Here is a 20,043-nt window from a genome sequence, read left to right as displayed (position 1 = left end):
CATCCTGATCGCAATAGTTCAGAGGTTTTTTTTTTAACAATCCTGCATCTGTCGTCACATGTGACATTACAGGTATGATACATTGTACCTCTTCATTGCTGTCTTCAATCAGAGCTCTTGGCTCAAAACCCTGTTGATATTTTAGAGATTGATGCAATTGTCTGTTTGCTGACGAGCCACTTCTTTGTCATCCTCACAAGAGCTAATGGCTTATGTACGAATGCAACAGTTGGGCCGCCTCAAGTTAGCTCAGTCGTTGGAGACGTAGCAATCAACTCATTGCTACAGTAGCACCGATGGTTCTTGTTTACAGATACATATCTGTTCAGGAAGTCGCAGCATAGCTCCTTTAAGTAACTCAGTCCAAAGGAGCTTCATGTTTATGCGAGCCACTTCAGAATTAGATCAGCCAGATTTGCAGTATGGTCTGTGCCTCCACAGTGACTTCCATCGGTGACCATGGTATGGGAAGGAAAGGAGACGGTCGTGAGAAAGCGATTAGTTGCTTTGCCAGGTATCATTTCACAGGTTTGGTCCTCAACGTTTCCCCGGCAAGTAGCCTTTTCTTTTGGTTCTTTTTAAGATCAAACTGTCTACTTTCAGTAGCTTAACTATTCTGTTGTACAGTAGACTATGTGTTAGTCTTCAGAGTCCTAGCTAAATGTGTGTGTGTACTGGGGGTGGGGTTCTTTTTTCCTTTGGTGGCAATCTGTTCAGTGACTGTTGAACCAGATCATGTTGCTCTCTCCGACTCCTCTATACTGACCATTCACACCTGCAGATCAGTTTACATGGCGAGAATTGAGGTTTCACTCGTGCTGTGCAGCCAGATGATGGCACATTGTTAGAGCTCTGTTCCCTAGTTACTCCCCTTTGGTGACCTTCTCTTTTCACCTGTACCCAACGTAGTTGCTGTCATTTCCTCCCTTCGCTTCCTCTGTATTGCAGATGCTCAAGTCTCTCCGTAGTCATCTTAGGTCTCCACCACACTCACCTATTTTGTGACACTGTTCTGTCTCCAAAGTGTGCCAAGATAGCGATCGCCAGTGTTTGGTGATTCCGAACACTTGTTTTTTTATGTCAGATGAGTGCTCATTCTAAATTTCCTTAGCTAAATATGATTTCAATGGCACGAACAACGTGAAAACATATCTGCCATGTGGTGTTCCAGTCACACCCCTCCTTCCCATTTAGTAGTTGAAAGTGGGACTAGTTAAACTGATAAATTCTGACATAGAGCTATATATAACCTCTGACTATGAAATATATTGATTATTTATATAAGGCATCATTAAGTGAAAATGTCCTGCATTTAGATGGTGGATAGGTAGGATGCCGAGGTAGAATATCAAGAGGTGAACACAAAAAGTGAATAGTTAGGTGGTAAGGTGATTTAGAAAGGACAGTTGTTATCACCCAAACGGTATTATAATGAAAATGTACTAAAACACACCTAGTCCAAAAGGAGAAAAGCCATCACTCTCGGCAAAAATAAAAATAGACATTGTTCTAGCAGGTAACTGGATAGTCTTGATAAGCAAATATCAAATGATGTACTCCTAAAAAGCTTACCAGCAGATAGCTTTGACTAAATGTGTGATGATATGTTAGTTCAATGTAATTCTTCTGTTAGTTCTGTTGAATGCAAGCCCCTTTACTATACAGTGTGAGTGTCAACTCTAGAATTGCTGTCTTGTTAACGAGGACAGTGCATGCACAGCATGCAGATAATGACCTATAGAAGCAAAGATGGCAGATTACTTGCTGCAAAAATATGCCAGCAATAATACGTAGGAATCACTGTTCACATACACAACCATAAACCTGGCTTTTAGCAAAGAAGCTTAGAAAAGAACATTACTCTTCTATCCAATTCTATGGCAGGACCGGAGGCACAGATTATGCTTTTTTTCCTTCGCTTTATTTTCTATGCCAAACACACAGCAGCCAGAAAAGCAGTAAAGATGACTTTTCCTTCAACAAACAGCAAGAAAACATCATTGACCTCAACAGAAAAAATTTGCTCCATAAACATCAACTCCCATCAGTCCATGGGGTAATACAGTAACCAAGTCCTTCTACACAGTCCATAAATCCTAGAAAGCTCCTCCTTCTTGTGAAGCCCTCCTCTTTCTTCGCTGCTGCGCAGCCAGTTAAGTTCCTTTTCCTTATCTCGGAAGTTGCTTTGTTGATTTTAGTTCTAATTGCGGTTTATCAAGTATTGGGCCGTTAGCTAAGGGGCACGTGTGTATATACATACATGCTGAGTGAGTGTTTTCTTTTCAGATTCCCCTTACGGCTGCGGGAGCATTTCCTCGCTCCTTTCGTGGCCGGCCCACCTGCGGCGGTGTCTGTTGCCCGCTCCCGCGGCGTGGTTTTCTCTTCAAATGGAGCTGCACTGAGGGAGCCGAGTACGTCGGAGCCTGTCCCCCTGCCTCCACACCAAGAACGCCCTTTGGGGTCCTTATTGTCACGCATTATAAATCAATACGCCCGCTGGGGTCCATATTACGGAGGTCTTGAGACTCCGAAAATCACCTGAGGGCAAGCGTGTGCGCTTTTTCGTTTTTTGGCTCAGCGCGCTGGGTGGCGGTTAGGCCTTGTCAAGTTCTGAGGGCCTGCGCGCTTGGGGTGTGTGTGCCACACACAGCGGCCTGCCCATGCTGGAACCTTTGCAGCTCTTTGATCTGCCCCAATTTGACCTAGGCGCTGCCGGTCCACATTTCCATTTAAACAAAGAGGTCTTTTAGTGGTGTCTTTCTTTCCCTTTTTGGCATTAATCTAGATAGGTGCTGTTTGCCCATATAGTGAGAAGTTTCAGCTTCTACAGTATAGTAAGCACTCCCTACTCGGTAAACTGGGGCAAGATGGAGCAGGGGAGCTATTATGAGGAGGAGGAGGCGACGCAATACTTACCTCTAGACGATGACTTCTTTGAAGCGGTAAATAGCTACATTTTCAGGTGTGTTAATGAAGTGGTGGCCCCTATGGAAGAGCGCCTTTCCAACAGCATTGTGGCGGAAAGCGCTATGTTGGCACAGGCTCATCTGGGTGTCGTTCCCCCTGCACCAGCTCCTTTGCCGGAGGAGGGTGCCCTGCCCCCCAAGAAGGTACGTAGGGAGGGTGGCACTGAGGGGGCGCAAGGGGTGGACAAGGACGCCTTTGAACGCTTGAGGAGTGCCTTCTTGGCCAAGTCCGGGCCGCCTCTTTCTGCGCCTCCCCCACCACCAGAGCCCGCAGTTTCTACTGCACCTCCTTCCCCGTCCCAGGATGGAGGTTCCCCAACAAGCCACTTGAAAAAGAAGCAAGGGGATGTCTCAGAGTGGAGTGTCCCCGTCCCACATTGGAAGGGAAGGTAGCCCTTACTCCCGAATAGATTTGAAAATGGCTACTTTCCTTGCTAAATATATGAAAGATCCCCGCAAGGGGATAGATCGATCCTGACGCTCCTGCCAGGATAAGCTCTTGGACGCCTGTGATGGTTTGCCACCATCGGACGACGCCGACGATCAACCCAACATGGCCGCCGCCGCCGCCGAGAATCCCGGAAGTGCGGTTAGCGGTCTAGTGAATGGGAGCCGGGTGGACGCGGCTGTTGAAGAGGACTGGTGGTGTCCGAGAGAGTCGTCGGATGTTGCGGAGCGGTTTGCGGGAGAGGAGTACGCCGAGCAACCCGAGGGTGAGAACGAACGGAGAGCGAGAAGCGCGGATCCAAAGGAGGAAGACGTCGGCTTCACCAGCGGAGGACGGACCACACGGGACCCATACACCGGCCAGGTGGAAGAAAAGAAAGAGCACTACCGCTCAAGGAGCACTGCCCTCGGGACCACTGTTCTCCCCAACGGCAAGGAGGCTGGGTCTCCCATCACCACGGCCCAGGAGGGTCGTGTGAGCAGGCAAGTGCCGGGTGCATGTTCCGGGCTGGTTAAGGGGCTGTGGGCATGCCTAAAGGGGCACCAGTGAGAGAGCACTAACCACGCCACACATTCGGCTCTGGTGACGGTGCACGTTTTTCCCCTTCCCCAACGTTTTAGGCCTATGACAGAAAACAGTAGCCTGAGCCCTCTTTTCTTTCTTTTTTTTTTTGCTTTCTGGGTCAACGCTTGCCTGACTGAGAGGAGGAACCTGGGACCAGGAGAACCAAAGAAGTCCTCAGTTGTGGACCTTACAAAAAGCGACAAACCAGTTGTTCCCTCTGTTTGCACACTAGAAGACCTCTTGCCCTATGTGACTTTAACATATTGCGAGTGATAAAACAAGAAGAGTAAAACCGCTTTTTAGTGTCATAGTAGTTTTCCACTAAAGGAGGCGGGCAAGGAGATGGTCCCGGAGGCCCCAACCACAGTGGTGTCAGAAGTGGGATTCGCTGTCTGGAAAAGGACAGAACCCCACCATGGAGGCGATTATCACCCAACTAGCGTAAGGGCAACGCCGTCTGCAGCTGGTCTTTGAAGAGCAAACCAAACAGGCACAAAAGGAAAGGGAGGCCCTACAGACCGCTCTCAAGGATCAAGCTGCTCTCCTAACCGTAAATCAACAGGTGCAAGAAACTGCTGGTTTGCGCCTCACAGATGCCATTTCAAGTGCCCGGGTACATCCAAATGTACCAGGTTCAGTACTCCAGAAATTCCAACAAGGAGATGACCCGGACTATTTTTTTGGCAACTTCGAAAGGGTAGCCTCCACAGCCACATGGACAACAGAAAGGTGGGGACAGTATATTGCGCCATTATTGTCAGGAGAACTACAGGCCGCCTATCAATCCGCCAACCCGGCAGGTGTCACTAGTTATGCTGGCATAAAAAGGGCCGTTCTGGAGCATTTAGACTGTGACCACGAATACTATTGTTCTCGTTTCAGAAAAGAAAAATGGACTGTGGAAGACAACCGTGGGCCCTGTACTACAGAATAAGGGACTTGGGTAATCGTTGGTTGCAGCCTACCACCTCCTCGGTGGAGGAGCTCACAGAGAAAGTATATTTAGAACAGTACTTGGAAGCACTACCTTTTAACACAAGGGCTTAGATTAAACAACACCCTAATCTATCAGAGACGGTAGCAGTGGACCTCGCTTGTGCATACCACCGGTCCCCTGAGTTTAAAGCTCCTTCCCATAGAACCCCGGCTGGACCCCTAAGGGTGCCGAACAAACCCGCCACAGCCCCTGTAGAACAGAGAGGCCAGGCCTTCTCAAAACCCCCACCTAGGCCACCCATGTCAGGTCCCGCTCTACCAGGACCACAGTGTTTCCACTGCGCAGAGTGGGGACACATTGCCTGGCACTGCCTTTCCCGCCTTCCCCCTCAGGAGCCTATGGAGGTGGGGTACACCCGGGGACGTGTATTGTTGACAGGAAAACCCCCAGAAAGGTACTGAAAACAGATACATGTGAACGGAAAACCGGTTCTGGCTTTTTTAGACACCGGGTCTCATCATACTGTAGTCGACAAGACCCTAATACGTGACTCTCAAATAGTGGAAGATGAATGTATACAGGTGACATGTGTTCATGGAGAAAAAAAACTATACCCCTTGGCGGAGGTCCTATTGGATATAGAGGGGGAGTCATAGTTGAGGAAGGTGGGGGTGGTACCGTACCTTCCTGAAGCAGTTTTGTTAGCAACAGAGCTCCCCAGATTCCACGAGTACTTGCAGGCTTATACTTCCTCCCCTTCTCCAGTGACCTGGTTGAATAGCGCCCCCTTCCATGGTGAGGCGATAGAGAGACATACCCCTAAAGTACAAAAAACTCATAGGGAGAAAAGGAAAGAGTGGGCCATGTACCTACAGACTGAAGCAGTCTTATCCACTCATATCTTTGCTTCCTCAGAGACATCACAAGAAGCAGGACAGAGTTTCCGAGCGGCCCAAAGAGATGACACTACTCTACAAAATGCATGGGAACAGGTTCAGGAAGACCAACCAGACAAGGTAGACCTTTTCTTTTGTGTGAAAAAGGGACTCTTATATAGGATATCGCAAGAAGGGGGTAACAGGAAAGAACAATTACTGGTACCACAACCGTTTAGAGAGCAGGTGTTGTGTCTAGCCCACAGCCAGACTGGGGGTGGAAAATACGGAAAATACCCTGAAATATTTACTGCCCAGGTTTTATTGGCCAGGGGTGTACCAGGAGGTAGCCAGATATTGTGTTACCTGCTCCCGTTGTCAATTGGTCAACACGCCCGCTATTCCCAAAGCACCACTCCAGCCCCTTCCTATCATAGATATTCCTTTCAAAAGAGTAGGAATGGATCTGGTGGGGCCGCTGATTCCTTCTGCCCGGGGACATCAGTACATTCTAGTACTAGTTGATTATGCAACAAGATACCCAGAGGTCATACCCCTATCACCCACCACTACCACAGCAGTTGCCCATGCCATGGTCACCTTCTTTTCTCGGGTGGGGTTTCCTCATGAAATATTAACGGACCAGGTAACCACATTTATGTCTCGCATAATGAAACAGGTGTGTGCCCTACTCAAGGTAAAGCCAATACGCACCTCAGTCTACCATCCCCAAACAGACGGGTTGGTGGAACGGTACAACCGCACAATAAAGACCATCTTACGGAAAAGCATAGACAAGGCAGGAAGGGATTGGGACAGACAACTACGGCTTGTCATGTTTGCCATCAGGTCCTTTGAACAGAGATCAACAGGGTTTTCACCGTTCGAACTCCTGTTCGGGAGAATACCCAGAACGCTCTTAGACATGGCTGTAGAGCAATGGACGGAGGAAGAGGATGAGGGCAAACCTCTACTCCAATATTCCACCTCCTTAAAGGACACCTTGTCCTCCCTGTGGGAGGAAGTACATGTCAACATGGAAAGTGCTCAAAACAGGCAAAAACGCCAGTACGACAGGAACACTAGGCTTAGGGAATTCAATACCGGGGATCAGATACTTATTCTTCTACCTAGCTCCGAAAAAAACTCCTCGCCACATGGCAAGGTCCTTACAAGATACTGAGCCGAGTAACCCCTGTAACATACAGAATAGACGTCCCACATAAACAGGATAAGGGCCAAATCTACCACGTGAACCTACTTAAAGCTTGGGAGGAACCCGTTTTTATTAACCCAGTCCCAGACACCTCCATACACCACAAAACTGTAGACAAACCTCTGGAAGTGGCCTTTATCCCTCAAGGACATGGAGAAAGGACACTCATACAGGTAGGACCACAAGTGACGGAAGAACAAAGGCGACAAATGGTGTCCCTTTGTGAGACATGCTCCCCTGTCTTATCTGGGACCCCGGTGCGGACAAGTTTAGTAGAACACAACATCATAACAAAGACAGCCCAACCAGTTAAATTGAAACCCTACCGTATTCCTGAGGCCAGGAGGCAGGCAGTGGAACCGGAAGTACAAGCCATGTTGGAAGCCGACATAATCGAGCCTTCTCATAGTGCTTGGTCGTCTCCAGTTGTCCTTGTACCAAAACCTGATGGTAGTATTCGTTTCTGCATAGATTTCCACCAGGTAAATTCTGTATCAAAATTTTATGCCTACCCTATGCCAAGAGTAGACGAGTTAATTGAACGCTTAGGAGGAGCCAGAGTGATGTCTACCATAGACTTAACGAAAGGCTATTGGCAAATCCCTTTGACCCCGACAGCCAAAGAAAAAACAGCCTTTTCAACGCCCTCGGGTCTATATCAATTTAAGGTTCCGCCCTTTGGGCTCCATGTGGCTCCCGCTACATTTCAGCGATTGATGGATGCCATATTAGCTCCACACCAAACATTCGCGGTTGCTTATCTGGATGACATTGTAGTCTATAGTCCCGATTGGAACACACACTTGTTAACTCTAGAAACTGTTTTAAAAGCACTGGAACAAGCAGGCCTTACCCTCAATCCTACGAAAACTACTTTTGGAACCGAACATATAGAATATTTAGGATACGACATTAGGGGAGGGTGCATAAGACCCCAAGTCAACAAAATATAGGCCATCTCTAAAATACCCCGACCCTCCTGTAAGAAGGATATTCGCTCCTCCCTCTGGTTGGTTAACTATTAATAGGAGATTCATACCAAATTTCTCTGACATCGCCAGTCCCCTCACTGATTTGCTTACAAAAACTTACACAGTAAAACACCTCCTTTGGTTACGTCCACAAGAGGAAAGCTTCCAAAGGTTAAAAAGAGCCTTGTGTTCCTTCCCTGTCCTTATCTGTCCTGATTTCAAGAAAACCTTTGTTCTCCAAACTGATGCCTCAGGCAGAGGCCTTGGGGGCCATAATGTCCCAACCAGACGACGCCGGAGACCTACGCCCCATCCTATACCTCAGTAGAAAACTGTTTCCCAGAGAAGCTAGATATGCTACGATTGAGAAAGAGCGTCTTGCCCTCAAGTGGGCTATGGAAGCTCTGCAATCTTATCTTTTGGGACGTTCATTTATTTTATTAACCGACCATGCTCCTCTTACGTGGCTGCCGTTACATAAGGACTCTAACCCCAAGGTCTTACGATGGTTTCTTGCATTACAGCCCTTCACCTTTGAGGCCATACACATACCAGGGAAACTCCAAGCGAATGTGTACTACCTCTCCAGGTTTCTGGTTCTGGAATGGCCCGACTGTCCATTCCGGAGGGGAAGGCAGTGTGATGGTTTGCCACCATCGGACGCCGCCGACCAACCCACCATGGCCGCCGCCGAGAAACCCAGAAGTGCGGTTAGCGGTCTAGTGAATGGGAGCCGGGTGGACGCGGCTGTTGAAGAAGACTGGTTGCGTCCGAGAGAGTCGTCGGATGTTGCGGAGCCGTTTGCGGGAAAGGAGGACGCCGAGCAACCCGAGCGTAGGGACGAACAGAGAGCGAGAAGCGCGGATCCAAAGGAGGAAGACGTCTGCTTCACCAGCGGAGGACGGACCACACGGGACCCATACACCGGCCAAGTGGAAGAAAAGAAAGAGCACGACCGCTCAAGGAGCACTGCCGTCGGGACCACTGTTCTCCCCAATGGCGAGGAGGCTGTGTCTCCCATCACCACGGCCCAGAAGGGTCGTGGGAGCAGGCAAGTGCCGGGTGCATGTTCCGGGCTGGCTATGGGGCTGTGGGCACGCCTAAAGGGGCACTAGTGAGAGAGCACTATTTTTCCCTGAGCACTAAACATGCCACACATTCGGCTCTGGTGACGGTGCACGTTTTTCCGCTTCCCCTACGTTTTAGGCCTGTGACAGAAAACAGTAACCTGAGCCCTCTTTTCTTTCTTTTTTTTTGCTTTCAACGCTTGCCTGACTGAGAGGAGGAACCTGGGACCAGGAGAACCAAAGAAGTCCTCAGTTGTGGACCCTACAAAAAGAGACAAACCAGTTGTTCCCTCTGTTTGCACACTAGAAGACCTCTTGCCCTATGTAACTTTAACATATTGCGAGTAATAAAACAAGAAGAGTAAAACCGCTTTTTAGTGTCATAGTAGTTTTCCACTAAAGGGGGCGTGTAAGGAGATAGTGGTTGGGGCCTCCGGGACAACGCCATAGGCCAGATGACCAAAATCCTGGATATGGCGGAAGAGGCAAAGGTAACGGGTTCTACCATATCCCCCGATGTGCTGTCCAATTGAGCGCAGAGGGCAATCATTTTTATGGGGAATGCCAACTGCGCCCTATCGACAGAACGCCGGTGTTCCTTTCTGATAAAGCTCGATCCAAAACTGGGTGACTTAGCATCTTCTGAGGCAGGCGCTGTGGCTCAAGGGGGCCTCTTTGAGGACCCCTTCGTAAAGGAATTGGGAAAATCCGTAGCCACTTTTACTTCATTAGACAAGGCCCAATCCAGCATAAAAAGAGTTTACCAAACTCGTTTCTCCCAAGAGGCCGGTCGCAGTAGGGGCCGCGCGACCGGCCGTGGCGGTCAGCAGACTGGTAACAGGGGACAAGGCTCCGGGCGAGGGCAGTACAACTCCTCGGCCAATTACAACAACTTCTACCCTACCAGAAGACAACGTTTCCGAGGCTGCGGCGGCTTCAAGAACAACACCCGCGGTAGCTAGTCAGGCGGTAAGTGTCATGCCGGCGGGGCAAGTGCGTATTGGGGGTCGTTTGGCGGCCTTTCAGGACGCTTGGGCACAGCTTACGTCAGATGCTTGGGTCTTGCAGACCGTAAAAAGGGTTTCACGTAGAATTTTACGATCAGTCATTACAGGCAGAACTCCCAAAGCCCATTTATTTTCCGTCCCCCATGCTCAGCTGATCGACGAGGAGGTGTCCGCTCTGCTCAGGAAAGGGGCCATCTGTCGATCAACTCTGCACCCCAACGGTTTCCTCAGCAACATCTTTTTGGTGGAAAACACCGACCGGGGCCGACGTCCGGTGATCAGCCTCAAAGAGTTTAATGGGTGGTTGGTTTACCGGCATTTCAAGATGGAGGGGATCCATCTTCTTTGGGATGTACTCCTGCCACACGATTGGATGGTCAGGTTGGACCTCAAGGATGCCTGGTAGTTCCGGTCCATTCTCCCCATCAACGTTTTCTGCCGATTCTCTGGCAGGGTCAGGTGTACGAAGTCACTGCCCTTCCGTTCGGGCTTTCTTCAGCACCTTGGTGCTTCACAAAAGTGCTTCACCCTGTGATAGTTTTTGAGAGGTCAGGGAGTAAGGATGATTGTGTACTTAGACGACATCCTTCTCATGGCACAGTGTCCCCAGAATCTGACGTCTCAGTTGCAGCAGACGGCATCCCTCTAGGAAAGCCTGGGGTTTCTCATCAACGGGACGAAATTGGTCCTATCACCAACTCAGTCTGGTCTTTCTCGGATTCATCGTGGATTCCGTTCATTCCTCCTTGTGTCTCCCATCTCGCAAGATGGCCACGATCCGTCACACTTTGAGACAGACCATCTCCAGGCCACAAACCTCCCTCCGTCAGATTGCCCGGGTGGTAGGACTTTTTTCCTCCTCCATCCAGGCAATCTTCCCAGGTCCCCTTCATTATCGTGCCTTACAACGCCTGAAAGCGCATCACCTCAGGAAGGGGCTATCATACAATCCGGACCTGGTCATAGAATCGGACGCAAACAGGTCCAGATGGGGTGCCCGGTGCGGAGAATTCTCCACAGGCGGCGTTTGGTCGTTAGAAGAGCAGAAGTTGCATATCAACTGCCTGGAGCTTCTGGCGGGTTAGTTCGCCGTCCGCTGTTGGACCAGGCACCAAGCGAGCTTGTGTGTACTGCTGAAGATGGACAACGTCTCAGCGGTCCGTTATGTCAATCGCCTGGGGGGCCCCTGGTCCCGTGCCTTGGCGGATCTTGCGAAGGAGTTTTGGGAGTATTGCTTGGCACACCAAGTCTCTGTGACGGCAGAGTACCTTCCAGGCCAAGCCAATCAGGTGGCGGATTGGCATTCCAGGCATCTGAGGTATTCCAGCCTGTGGAAGCTGGATGTTCTGGTCTTCAAATGGTTGGACGATCTCTGGGGTCCGTTCTCGGTGGACCTCTTTGCGTCCCGTCTCGGCCATCAGCTCCCGCGCTTCTTAAGCTGGAGGCCCGATCCACTGGCGGAGACCACGGACGCATTTCTCCAAAACTGGAGTCGAGAGAGGGGTTAAGCCTTCCCACAGTTCTCGATGGTGGTAATACTGGCAACCCGGATCCGGCTTTCTGGAGGCAGATTTGGTGGTGGTGACGCCTTATTGGAGGTCTCAAGTTTGGTTTTCAGTTCTTCTTGAACTTTCTTGGGATTTTCCAATCCAACTCCCCCCGCTTCCTCATCTTCTTCTGAATCCGGACGGGGAGCGACACCACCTCATTCTCCAGGAATCTCTCCCCCTCATGGCATGGAGGCTTTCAGGAGACGCTGGTCGCTCCCAGGCCTTTCGGGATCGTCTCAAGGTCTCTTGTCAAAGGCATGGGCAGATAGTACATCGAAACGCTATCGGTCCGCGTGGATGCGTTGGTGTCTTCGAAGGGACCTGGTTCCCGTGGTCGCAGGCGTCATTCCCATGTTGAACTTTCTGGCAGATTTGGCTACGGATGGCCTGGCTTACCGATCTATTAATGTGATCCGTTCGGCGATCTCTGCAGCTCATTGTCCAGTAGACGGGGCCCCGATTGTAGAACATCCGTTAGTCTGTCGGCTCTTGCGGGGTATCCGTCTGTCGCTGCACCCAGAACCTCGATACTCGGTCCTCTGGGGCGTCAATTTGGTCTTGAATCTCTTCTTATCCTGGCAGCTTAATACGTACCTTTCTTTGAAGGAACTTTCCGCTAAACTGGCCATGCTGTTATGTCTGGTTTCCTGTCACAGGGTTTCTGACGTCCGGGCTTTGGACGTTACTGCAAGGGTCTTCTCCCCAGAAGGGGTTACGTTCACAGTGGGTCGTCATACCAAATCAGACTCTAGGACAATTTCATATCCAGCTTTTACCGATGTGCCCAAACTGTGTGGTGAACTGTCTAAAGACGTATGAGGAAATGACTCTTGAATTTCGCCCTCCGGGCGAACGGCAACTTCTTATTGCCTTACGAAAACTGCACAAGGCTGTCTCCTCACCCACTATAGCCAGGTGGGTGAGATGGGTCATGCAAGAGGCGGGTATTGATACAAAACAGTTTGGAGCACATTCGGCCAGGGGCGCGATGGCCTCTAAGGCTTTTTCTCTGTGGGCTCGGTTGGAAGATCTTATGCGAGCAGCAGATTGGTCTTCCGATTCCACCTTCAAGAGGTTTTACTTTAAAACTGTGGTGGATGTGGCTCAGTTGGTGGTAAGTAAGCTTTGAACTAGCATAGTCTGAGCCTCCGGTCCTGCCGTAGAATCGAAATTTGCTTAGCATAGTAACGGTAAGTTTCAATTCTATTAAGGACACGGAGGCGAAGATTATCCCTCCTGTTGCACAGCTGGTGTGAACCCACCCGTACTTATGTAAGTAATCTGGTTTAAAGTTTTCTGTTGGTTGATTGGTTACCCGCATTGAAGGCTTTTATTAAAAGTATGTTGGTGTTGTCGTCTTGAGATTGTGATCAGGAATAATCTCACGTGGTTTGCTTACATTGCAGGAAATGATGGAGCTAAGCAGGACCAATAACGGTCAGGCGTGACTTGCGCAAAGAAAGAGGAGGGCTTCACAAGATGGAGGAGCTTTCTAGGATTTATGGACAGTGTAGAAGGACTTGGTTACTCTATTACCCCATGGACTGATGGGAGTTGATGTTTATGGAGCTAATTTGATTATTTCTGTTGAGATCAAATGATGTTTTCTTGCTGTTTGTTGAAGGAAAAGTCATCTTAACTGCTTTTCTGGATTCTGTGTGTTTGGCATAGAAAATAAAGCGAAGGAAGAAAAGCATAATCCTCGCCTCTGTGTCCTTAATAGAATTGAAACTTACCGTTACTATGCTAGGCAAATTTCGATTCTCCTCCACATATTTTCAACTTTTGAGACAGCTGACACCAAGAGGATGGCCCCTGAAACTGTGCACAAGTTATGTGAAAGGAGCTTGAAGACTCATTGTATTAATTTCCCTACGGGCTTCTTTCAATAGGAATTATATGTACAATTATACCAGCAGCTGATGAGCTGTGTTTTTGTATTTTCATTTATAAACTGCTTTTATCTGATGGTATTCTGTACCTTACGTTCTATGGTAGCCATGGGCACTGTTAGCACAGTATTAAATATTAATAAAATGAGTGAGGTTTTTGTTTGGTCCTATCACCAGGAAATCCATCAACTTTTCTCATAGGTTGAGGGCCTATTCTACGCTTAGGCATGCTAAATGGTTAAACAAATGTATTCAAAAACAACAGTTGATGTACAGAATGCAGAACAATGTCATACATTCACCCAGTACAGAGATCTGTGCCTAAATCCATCGTTTTTTTTGCTCACCATGCCATTCCAGTTTGGACCCAGTCTTATGCAAATCAGTCTTGACCCTGTGCCTCAGGGGAAGAGTCCAGCCCGAACTGCCAAGCCAGGTCCTCCCTGGACTGGAAACAAGCATCCTAGGACCGGTTTCAGGGTTTCACTCCTCTTCAGCCAGGATAGCTTGATTCCAGTGGCATGGTGAGCACGGGACCCACGTCTGGGGATACCCGTCCCACTCAGGGTGACAAATGCAAAAACAACAGTTGATGGACAGAATGCAGAACAATGTCATACATTCACCCAGTACAGAGATCTGGGCCTAAATCCATCATTTGTTTGCTCTTTTGCTCACCACACCACCCCAGTTTGGCCCCAGCCATATGCAAATCAGTTTTGACTCTGTGCCTCATGGGAACAGCACAGCCCGAACTGCCATAAGTTTGGGCATAAGTGGATTTAGCGCTTAGAGACCTTGGGTGATTAGCGCTATATAAATTCAACAAACATAAACATAAACATAAACATTTCCAGGTTATACATAAACCTGTTTATGTATACCCCAGACCCATTTGGGGAGCTTCAAGCCTGATTGGCCCTAGATGCAGAGGAGATAGACATTGAGGAATGTCAAGAGGTTATTATGGCGGCCCGGGTCTTAGCTATTCTCTCCGACCTCAAATTGATCCAATTTAATTACTTTCACAGCGATTATTTTTTTTTTTGCCCCAATAGGTTGTGTGTGGTGGGGTGGGGGGGAGGGGGGTTGATTGCCGCCTTTTATTACATGTTACATTGCATATTAATTTCGGCTCATGCAGGGATACTTTTAAATGATACACCCATGAACATCATAGGTACCCAACAGTACCAGACCCAGAGTGGTACCATCTGAAAGAGACACGTTAGTGATCGATTCCTTACCTTAGAATATCCCCAGGCGTTAGACTGGATCCGGAGTTTTCGTCAGCAGTACCCATGCGCATCGGTAGGCGTCGTCGTACGGCTCCGCGTACGTCGCTGGCGTCGTAGCCACCGAGATGATGTCAGAGCTACTTAGACGCACCCACGCTCGCTGACGTCAGTTCTTTCTTTTTCCGCACAGCAGCGCAGATCCGAGAGAGAGCGGTACCCCTAGTTAAAAGTCTAAAGTCGGTTTCTGACAACTTGTTTTGTTGTGTACTTGACTACTGATGCAATAGGGATGCCCGGGTTTAAGTCCTGTAGGGCCTGCCGTAGAAACATGTCGGTATCGGACCCTCACGACGTGTGTCTCTTCTGCTTGGGGCAGGCCCATGACCCCGAGGCGTACCCCCTGATTGGCGGGCCATGGCTCCGAAAGCTTTGCGGGAGTGTTCCCGAAAGTTTTTGGAGGTCCGGCAATCGGTTCCGTGCCGATCGAGGTCCCGATCCCGTGGGAGGTCGAGGGACTGGTCGCGGAGCCATCAGCATCGCTCGTAGGAATCGTGGACAGGTATGTCTAGGTGCCATAAAAAGTCGCAGAAGCGACGTCGCTCTTCCTCTACCCCTCACCGGTTGCGGGTCGTGGGCGGTAACTTCCCCGCGGCTCCATTAGAGCCTCCGTTGTTGCCTGTGGCCTACCCACCCTTTTTACCCCGCACGCGACTTCGGACGAGGTGCAGGCCTTCATGTCGGCCTTGTGTCATTTGTTTGACCCGCCGGGTCCCTCCAGAGCGCCTTCGGGCCCAGCGGATCCGACGGAAGAGTTTGCCTCCGTGCCGCCGCCTCTGGCCTCGCCTACGCCGGCACGATAACCTGCTCCGGCCTTGGCTTGGGCCTCGGCGCCGGCTTGGGCCTCTGCGCCGGCCCTGGATCCGACTTCGGTGCCGGGACTGGTATCTTACCCTCCCATTCCATTTCTTGGAGGGGAGTTTATCCCATTTCCCAGGGCACCTCGTCCTTACCGGCCTCTTCAGCAACCGGTGGACGAAGGGGAGTACTGGGAGGGGTCTGAGGACCCTCTTGCAGCTCAATGCGAGGATGAGCCTGCATGGGAAGGCGATGTGGAGGGTCCAGTGGATCTGGATTTCTCTCCACACCCTGGTACTCTGTCCCCATCTTCCCTGGCCACGGAGGAGGTTGGGACTTTTTCGGTGGTGTTGCGTAGGGCAGCTGAGGCTCTTAACCACGAGCTCCCTTCTGAACCGATCAGGACGAATCTCCTGACTGAGGTCCTACAGCCGCAATCCTCCTCTGCGGAGCCGTTACTGCCCTTCAATGAAGCGCTTACTGATATTCTGTTGGGCACCTGGATCAAACCTAACACAGGAGTTCCTGTAGACAAGGGTGCGGCCCGCCGCCATCGCCGGGCGATCCCAGCTTTCTCACACAACACCTGACGCATGAGAGTCTAGTTTTCCAGGCTTCTGCCTCGCCAAGTGCGTTCCCTTCTGCTCCTCCGGACAAGGAATCTAGGAAACTGGAGCAATTTGGGAAAAAGATTTTCACATCTGCCATCTCAGGGTTGCGGGCGGTGAATACAGTGTGCCTGCTAGGCCGCTATTCCCAATCTGTGTGGAACACTGTGGCACAGGTGCTGCCTCAATGCCCGGTGGAAACATGGGCGGTTCTCTCCCAAGCCGTTACCGAAGGGAGAGATGCTGCAAAATGTACTATTCGTTGTGGGCTTGACACGGCCGATTCTCTCGGTAGAGCACTTTCCACAACAGTGGCGCTCCATCGTTATGCTTGGCTCCGAACTACTGGATTCCCTGGGGATGTCCAGAACACCCTGTTGGACATGCCCTTTGATGGTACACGCCTCCTTGGTGATAAGGCGGATAGCACCCTGGAACGCTTTAAGGACTCCCGGGCTACGGCCCAGTTCTTGGGTCTCGCCACCACGCATACTCCCTCGGGGTCCGCTTTTCGGTCCTCTCGGGGTCGGGGCGCCCAAGCGCTTTCCTTTCAGACCCGCAAGCCTGCGCAGCCACAGTCTCACCGCAGCCGCGGACGTGGGACTCGCCTTGGTGGGTCCTGCCGCTGCCACCTCTAAACATTCCTAGTCCGGGGTTTCAGGCCCACCCGACGCCAGTGGGTGGCAGGATTCGCCCGGATAACCCGGACAGGTGGGTTCTGCAAATAGTCCGAAGGGGCTACTCCCTCCCCTTGGAATCTACCCCTCCAGCCATGCCACCTCAGTACCACCGCATGTCGGAGGACCACTTGGCACTTCTTCAGCAGGAAGTTGCGGCCCTCTTGGCGAAGGGGGCCATTGAGCGCGTTCCGACGCCAGAAGAAGGTTGTAGTTGTTACTCCCACTACTTCTTGGTTCCAAAGAAGGACAAAGGTCTGCGCCCTATCTTAGACCTCCGGAACGTCAATCGCTTCCTCCGGAAGGAGAAGTTCAAGATGCTCACGCTTGCTCATGTCTTGTCTGCCCTAGACCCACAAGACTGGCTGGTAGTGTTGGACTTGCAGGATGCTTATTTTCGTATCCCCATCCTGCCAGCCCACCGGCGTTATCTACGGTTCACGGTGGGCCACGAGCACTTTCATTTCAACGCGCTCCCTCTCGGCCTTACCAACGCTCCTCGGGTGTTCATGAAAGTGATGGCGGTGGTCGCAGCTCATCTGCGCAGATCAGGGGTTTCAGTCTTCCCCCTATCTCGACGACTGGCTGTTGAAGGCGGGCTCGCCCCAGGCAGTCGTCTCCCACCTCCAGACTACGGCCGACCTCCTGCATTTCCTGGGGTTTTCCATCAAAGTGCCGAAGTCGCACTTGATTCCCTCTCAGAAGCTCCTCTTCATCAGAGCGGTTCTCGATACGGCAATTTCAGGTTTATCCTCCCAAACAGCAAGTCCGGGTCATTCGGGCTATGATTCCGATCTTTCGGCCCTGGTCCTGGGTTTCGGTCAGGAAGACACTGAGGCTGCTGGGCCTCATGGCCTCCTGCATCTTGCTAATCGATCATTCCAGATGGCATATGTGGGCTCTGCATTGGGACCTGAAGTTCCAGTGGACGCAGCATCGGGGGAACCTGTCAGACTACGTCCAGATCTCGGAGGGCACTGCACAGGACTTGCAGTGGTGGCTCACGAACCAGCGTTGAGTCAGTGGCAGATCCCTCTCCCTGCCCCAACCAGAGCACACAGTAGGCATTTCCTTGGTGGTTCAACACCTGGCAGGTACCCTGATTGCCAGGGCTGACTAGCTCAGCCGCAGGTGCATGTTGGATCACGAATGGCGTCTTCACTCTGAGGTGGTGCAAGGTCTCTTTCAGCAGTGGGGAGAACCTTGGTTAGATCTATTCGCCACCAAAGATAACGCGCAATGTCAGCAGTTCTACGCGTTGGAGTTTCCAAGGCGGCACTCGCTAGGTGACGCTTTTTGTCGCGAGTGGAGTTGCAGTCTGTTGTACGCCTTTCCGCCTATACCACTTCTGCCCAGAGTGCTGAAGATCAGCCGCGACCGGGCCCAAGTCATTCTTGTGGCACCAGATGGGGCTCGAAGAGTTTGGTATCCCGAGCTACGCAGTATGAGCGTGGATCCCCCTCCTGTCGCAGTAACAGGGGACAGTCCTTCACCCGAACCTGTCCAGCCTCCACCTCCTTGCGTGGAGATTGAGCAGCGACAGCTGATTCCATTTGATTTGCCTCCTGAAGTCTGTAATGTGATTCTGGCAGCCAGGCGTCCCTCCGCTAAAACGGTATGCGCCTCTCGGTGGAAAAAGTTTGTGGCATGGTGCACAGCAAAATCTGTTGATCCTCTTGCTGCCCCTCTTTCTGAGGTTCTATTGTTCCTTCTTTCTTTGGCCCAGCAGGGCTCTGCTTTGGGCACTATCAAGGGCTACCTTTCTGCTCTTTCAGCCTTTCTTAGGTTGCCTGATCAGCCCTCTCTTTTCAAGTCCCCAGTTGTCAATAGATTTCTCAAAGGCATTACTCACCTTTTCCTTCCTATTCCTTTTGTGATGCCTCAATGGGACTTGAACCTGGTTCTCACATACCTGATGTGCGCTCCATTTGATCCTCTTCATAACTGTCCTTATTGGTTATTGACTTTAAAAACTGTCTTCCTGGTGGCCATCACCTCCGCTCGGCGGGTGAGTGAGCTCCAAGCTCTTTCCTGTAAACCTCCTTTCCTGGTATTCATCCGAACAAGGTTGTACTTCGTCCACGTACCTCCTTTCTACCAAAAGTAGTCTCTGCCTTTCATCTTGGGCAAACTGTCACTCTGCCCACTTTCTTTCCGCCTCCGCACCCTTCAAGAGAAGAGGAGAGGCTCTACCATCTGGACCCAAAACGTGCCCTTTCGTTCTATCTCAACCGCACACAACAGTTCTGGGTGGATGACCAACTCTTTGTTGGCTACGTGGGCGCCAAGAAAGGCTGGGCTGTGCACAAGCGCACTATCTCTCAATGGGTTGTCTTGTGCATTAAAGCCTGTTACTCTCTGGCTAAAAAGGAACATCCGTTTGGGCTACGCACCCATTCTACCAGGGCGACAGCAGCTACTACAGCATTGGGACGCGGTGTCCCCCTGCAGGACATCTGTCAGGCGGCCACTTGGGCCTCGTTGCATGCTTTCACTAAGCACTATTGCCTTGACAGTCTGGTCCGGAGAGACTGCTTCTTTGGCCGTTCGGTTCTCCGTGACTTTCTGGTGTAATCTCACTTCGCTGACCCACCACCGGGGTTAGTATTGCTTGGGTATGTATTCTAAGGTAAGGAATCTATCACTAACGTGTCTCTTTCGGATGCACAAGTTACTTACTTGTGTAACGATATATCTGTAAGAGACATTAGTTTCAGGGCCCTAGTGCTATTGCACCTGTAGTCGGTCTCTGGCATGGCTCTGCGCTTCTTGCGCGGAAAATTTGTGTACAGAACTGACGTCTGCGCGCGTGGGTGCGTCTTAGTAGCTCTGACGACATAGTCTCGGCGGCTACGATGCCAGCGACGTACGCGGAGCCGTACGACGACGCCTACCGACGCACAGGGGTACTGCTGACGAAAACATTCCAGATCCAGTCTGATGCCTGGGGATATTCTAAGGTAAGGAATCTATCACTAACTAATGTCTCTTACAGATATATCATTACACAAGTAAGTAACTTGTGCTTTGGGTATAATGGAGCGATTGAATATATGAGATGATAAAGAATTCTGACAGGTTTAGAACTTTTGATGGCCAAGAGAGATGAGCACCTAAAATTGCAGACTGGTTCCTAAGAATGGATTATTATGCAGCAGCGGACAAATGTGTA

At 50.6% G+C, this 20,043-nt stretch overlaps 1 protein-coding gene across 3 annotated transcripts in view; it reads left to right on the top strand.

Annotated features, from left to right (window-relative positions):
- VPS13A (vacuolar protein sorting 13 homolog A) overlaps positions 1–20,043 on the top strand; it is a 2,314,464-nt gene that overhangs the window by 341,224 nt on the left and 1,953,197 nt on the right. The gene's annotated exons all lie outside the window — the stretch shown is intronic.

Source organism: Triturus cristatus, chromosome 2_1 (assembly GCF_964204655.1).
Source record: "Triturus cristatus chromosome 2_1, aTriCri1.1, whole genome shotgun sequence".
NCBI classification, from domain to species: domain Eukaryota; kingdom Metazoa; phylum Chordata; class Amphibia; order Caudata; family Salamandridae; genus Triturus; species Triturus cristatus.
Note: the sequence above shows the minus strand (reverse complement) of the source record. Positions and strands in the feature narration are given on the sequence as shown.